Below are 6,000 nucleotides of genomic sequence, written 5' to 3' on the forward strand. Positions count from 1 at the left end.
TGCAGGAGGAATACGGCATGGTTAAAATGACCCATGAAGATCTGTGAGTGGCTAGTCACAAGCGTGCTTTAAAACGCTCGTCTGAAGAAGCTCTGAATCATGAACACATGGCTCGTGAGCCATGTGGTTGACGTCCTCTTGGACAATCTGAAAGGCCTTGAAAGAAAGGACTTTTGGAACTTGTAAACTTTTGAGCCCTGCTTGGTACCTCAGTACCTTAGCCGTGAAGTGAGAAAGGACAGCTGCCTAAATACGTCCAGACTTTGCTTCCATATTAAATTGTCTGAAGGTGAAAAAGGACAATTCTGACTGGCAGCGTCCCTTCAGCAGGGAGTCTGGATGAATTCCCAGCCGAGGTTGGATAAGGTTATGAAGCGGCAGCAATGTGGGCCATTTGCCCAGCACATTTTCCCGGATGAGTTAGGAAGCATGATATGCTCTCTTCCACCCTGGCCCAAATGCCAGAATTTAGCCTAACTGTACTATTTACATAAAGTGTATTGCAACCGGCCCTCCTGCTCAGGAAGATGCCAAACCATGTCTCCGGCTGAACAGCAAACTGATTTATGCTAGTTGGCCTTGGATTATAGCTTAGTTATAATGCAGTACTTATCACTGATTCTATAGATCAGCTTTCCCCAACCAGTTGCCTCTAGAAGTTATGGATGACAATTCCTATCAGCCCCAGCCAGTGTCCAGGCTAATGGGAGTTGTAGTCAAAAACATCTGGAGGTTGTTTTGGACTGCAATCATTCCAGGTTGAGGAAATCTGCTTTAGATGAATGGGAGCTGATGTAATTGGCATAAATAATCGTTTCGCCCCCCAGTTATATCTGAAGTCCAATCCTATGCCTTGCACGATAGTCACTAATTGCTCAAATTTCTAGCAAATTCCCCTGCAGTCTCAGATCACTAAGTATTTCACTAGCTTTAAATTTTATCTTCTCTTTTTCTTTTGCTGTGGATTAGCATTTTTCTTTGCAAGTCTACTCAAATTATATTTCATATTCACTTTCAAAGAACAGAGCAGCACAGCCCCGGGAATCTGAAATGGTTCACTGAGAGGTAAAAGGGTTAGAACAAGAGAGGGTTTCGATAATGAGATGAGAAGCTCAGTGGGATAATTACAGTGAAGTGGTAGAATGAGTAACGCACACTGGGAGAGTTGACTAAGATTTAGCTGGGGGTGTGGGGATCTTTCTGGTTTAAATGGTTGCATACTAACAGGTCTACATTAAACATGAGAATCTAGGTTATATTGGGGGGGTTGTTATGTATTGTGGATTTGTCTGGATATTTTTGGTGCTGTTGCACCATGGCTGTTTCTACACCTGCCTTTTTTCCAGGGATTGTCCCAGGATCATCCCTGTGCATGCAAATAACACACAGGGGATCCCAGGAGCAGGCAGGGACGATCCCTCCATTTTCCTAGGATATTCCTTAGGTGTAGAAAGGGCCCCTGTTCTGCTTCTTGATCCCTGGTGGGGCACTGTGTGAATAGAGTGCTGGACTAGATGGACCCTTGATCTCATGCAGAATGGCTCTTCTTATGTTCTTATGACATATCATAAACAGTTCTTTATTGCTTTGCAATCAAGAGATATTGATTGCTTGACTGGGGATCCGGGTTTTACTTCTTTGTAAGAATCACAGGCATGATCAAGTGTGTCTCAAATGAACAAACAATCTAGCCAAAGTTAAGCAGCACTGATTTAAAAGAGAACGAGAGAGGGAAGCATAAATGACACAAATGAGGCTTGTGTTTGACTGGGTTGTGTGTAATCAATCTTTTAAACAAGCTTGTTTTCTTTCCCATTTATAAGCAGGAGAACTATCCTTTTGCTACATGGGGGCACGTATGTTCTATTCTCTAACTTCTGGACATTGGATGATGCTCTGAAAAGCTTTTTCCGCTGCAGTAAAGCTAATGCAGGAACTGAGAATGGGAAGCGTGGCGATAGCTAGGTCAATAAGGCTCCATATGTTTTATGGGGAAATGTCATAAAATATCAAGGGGATGGGGGGGGGATACAGGGAGCTTTCCCAGGGACTTCCTGTGGGGGGGACTCCCCCCCAACTAGAACTGCCATTAGGCCCCACCAGAGTGACCAGTGGTCAGGAATTGTCCAAAACATCTGGATGGCACTGGGTTGGAGGCAGCTGCTGTAAATCATCACTTCACCCACTTTCTGAGCTGCCTGTGGATGAAGTCAAGAAGAGGAGCCATGCTGAGCTAAGAACAATAATATAACTAAGTTCTTCCATGGAGATGATCTACCACCCCAACACTGCTAAGCAGATTAGCCAAGTTCACTTCTCGGAAACTATTCTTCCAACTTTGGGACAAATCTGCTTTCTTACCACTTTTGGATCCCACCTAATAGACCACATCCTAGGCCCAAGACTGATTATTTATAGACATATATTTATTTAGGGCATCTTTATACTAAGGGGAAATTGTATTGCTTACCCGACACATTTGTGCTTCCTGCTTTTTTCGGCGCAATTGTTATGGGCTGCATTACACAGGCGGAGAGGGGCAACCATGTGGTTTGAATTGAATACTTCCCCTCCATTCAGTTCCATTGAGAAAGTGCCATCTAGTGGTGGAAGATACATTTTCCCAGATCTTACCACTTTAAAAGTAGGTTTTTTCATGATGGAATTTCCAACAGATGCTGCAGGACACATCCTGGTCATTCACAATGTCATTTAAAAGACCTGCAAACTTTTGTGAGTGGCCAATCACAAGCATGCAATAAATTGTTCATTTAGAGGAACGCTTAGTACATATATCAAATCTTTTTTCCATCATGGAACTCAAGACGGCATACATGGGGTCCCATCCAGACACTGATCAGACCCAGAACTCCTTAGCTTCAGCCAAGTGACTGCATCAGGTACCCTCAGTTCATGTACTGGAGACATTGTCTCTTTGCAAGTAAATAAAGAGGCACATTTCAGTCAAACCACTTAAAAGAAGCCCTTTTAAGAGTATCCTGACTATTCAGCCTCAAAATGTAAATAAGCAAATAGTCAGTTATTTTAATATACATATATTTAAATCATGGGATCCTAATCACTTTACAACAAAACAATCCCATGCAAGTCTATTCAGAAGTCCCATTAAGATCAACGAGACTTACTGCCAGATGCATGAGTTAGGAAACAAACTAACTTTTGGCACTCTGTAACAGGTCTGGGTGGTATTTTGTTTGCCCCCCTCCCCTCAAAATAATATATTTTGGGGGTCCCCTTAAATTTTGGGGGATTGCAAGGGTTACACTGGGTGCTGCAGGGGCCACCCCTGGTATATAGGATTGCAGCTTTGATATCCGTTGCAAACTTGGTTGTGATTTGTCCATACAACAGCCTTGAAAACTAGACCATTATTCCCATTTTACAAAATGGGAGCTGTTACTTTTCCAAGGCCATCCTGCAAATCTTTGCCTTGCAAGGGACCTGAACTCACATCTTTCAGATCCAAAACCAACTTTCTTTCCGCAGGGCCATACAGGCTGTCTGAAAATGTGAGTCCCATTGTTTTACTGACATTTTTAAAAAAATATTTGTGGGTGTATCTCACTGTTTAAGAAAGTTTAAAGGTGTCTAACAATAAAATGCAATAAAACAACACAATAAAATAATGTAGTAAAAACAGAGAGCAAAATCAAGAACCCAAACCAAGAACCAGCAAAACAAAACGAAACAAACACACACACAACAACAACAACAGCAACAACCATAAAACAGGGGAACAAAGATCCTAAAAGTCAGATCAAATACCATGGAAATCCAGAGAGCACATGACAAACTTTACCTGGAACCTAAAAATAGTAATGAATGTACCAGGTGCACATGCTTAGCGAAAGAAGTCCATAATTTGAAGCTACCACTAAAAAGCCATTTATCCGGTCACTGCACCACTAACTTCAGAAGGCAGAAGCACCAGATAAAGCTGAGATTCACATCCTTGAGATTCTCCAGGCCCAGACCATTAGGGCTTTCAGTGAGCCTGTTCAGATGACACACTAAGCCATGGTTAGGCTGCTAACCGTTTTTCAGCAAATAGTTAGTGAGCATGTTTAAACTATGGTTATTTAGCTGCCAGGGTTAGGAATGGTTCACATGACACACTCAGGCTCTTTCTAAACCTCCTGGCATTCTGGGAGGGAGGGGGGAGGCTCCCCCGAGAGCTTCTCTGAAATTTCATCCAGCCTGTGGGCTGAAAGAGGTTCTCCACCCCAGCGGAAAGGGAAAGGGATCTCAGTTTCACAGTGAAAGGCAATGCTGTTTTCTAGAGGAACTCAGACCTTTCAGAGAAAACTGAGCAATTCTTAAAATATCGCCTCTCTCTGAGAAAAATGAGTGTGAATACAGCTTAGTGGCCATAATGGCTTCCTCTTCCATTCCTTGCAAGATGGCAGCAATCAGTCATTACTATCCAGGCTTAACTGATGAGATTCCATCTTGACGTCATGTGTAATGCTCTCTTTCTGAGATCTTAACCAACAGCATAATGGATGGTAGTGAAACAGCAGGCCATGTTTTCAGCAAATGGTGGGAGTCCTTCAGAAACAAGCATGGCCAGCTGATGGGCTATGTTGGACATTTCCAACATGCTCCCATTTACTTCAACACTGTGTGAAATGCTTCTGTAAGAAGCCGCCCCAAATTCCGTGTAAATCCGCAGGGAAGGTTGTGAAGTCTGTTCAACAAAAGAGTGTTGTTGCGCCCTGGCCCTAAGGAATGTAATGTCTTTGGCTACTTAATAACAGGGATTAACTTCCTTCAGTTGCTGAATAGCTTCCAGGTTGATTGTGCCTTTTGTGATTTCGTTCATAATCCTCTTGCACTAAATTGCTTTCCCTCATAAGCAGATAGATCTGAGTACGGAGCAATTCAGAATGGCTTTAGTTACTTTAGGATGTGTCTTTTTACACACAGGCTGTAGAGGAAAATGGCCAGAAATTGGCGTTCATTATGCAGGCCATTTGATGTTGCCAAGGAAACTTGGCAGGAAAGGGAAAACAGGCAGGCAAGAACTTAATCATTTCATAACTGAGAAGTTGCACAGGAGAGCAAAACCATACCCTCTGACAATTCACAGGTGACAACAGGTAAGACCCTCTTTTCACACCAAAGATCAGCTGTGGGCACTTCCTTTGACACATAGCTGAAGCCTCATGTCTATCTGATGTACACTTAACTGACCATGGCAGTTTTCCTGGTTGAATTGATTATAAACTAGCTGAAACTCAAAAAAACATATCTGGATAGGCAGTTTTGGGGACTGCAACTTTGTTAGTACACACCAGCCAGGTTTTGTTTTTTTAACACCAACATCTATTTGAAACCTGAAACCTGAAACAGGGGCTGTGTTTTACCAGGGACAGAAACGAGAAAGCTAGGACCACCCCAGGGCCAGTCCTACCATGAGGCAAAGGCACAGCAATACATAATGCATTGGGGTGCAGAGACAAACACTGGGGATGCAGGAGAGTTAGGAGTTGGTCACCACATAGGAGGTTTTAGGGGGCAATTTTGAAAGGTAATGATGATTAAAAAAATAAACCCCAATTTATGCATTTTAGTTAGGGCTGTGCATGGATCCCCGATTTGCTTCAGAACCTGATTCAGACCTTCCGAATTGAGCCCAATTCAGTTTGGATTGATTCAGACCCAATCCACCTCACCTCAGATCCGAATCTGAATCATTTGGATTTTTCATTTTCTTATAAGCTTGCTTTGGAAAAAAATAAATGCCTATAACTTTTTTTTATTTTTCAAGATAGAAATATCAAAGTTGGTAATCTTATAGATGCCCTGGAGGTGCTCATGTGTGCCAACTTTCAGACACGTCTGTGCAGTGGTTTTCCTATTATCCACTCCTAGAAATGTGTTTTTTTCAGGCAAACCAGTCAAAGCAAAGTGCTATAACTTTTTCATATTTAATGAGACAAATGTAAAAGTTGGTGACCTTACAGAGGCCCTGGAGGT

This window comes from Elgaria multicarinata, chromosome 2 (assembly GCF_023053635.1).
Source record: "Elgaria multicarinata webbii isolate HBS135686 ecotype San Diego chromosome 2, rElgMul1.1.pri, whole genome shotgun sequence".
NCBI lineage: Eukaryota > Metazoa > Chordata > Lepidosauria > Squamata > Anguidae > Elgaria > Elgaria multicarinata.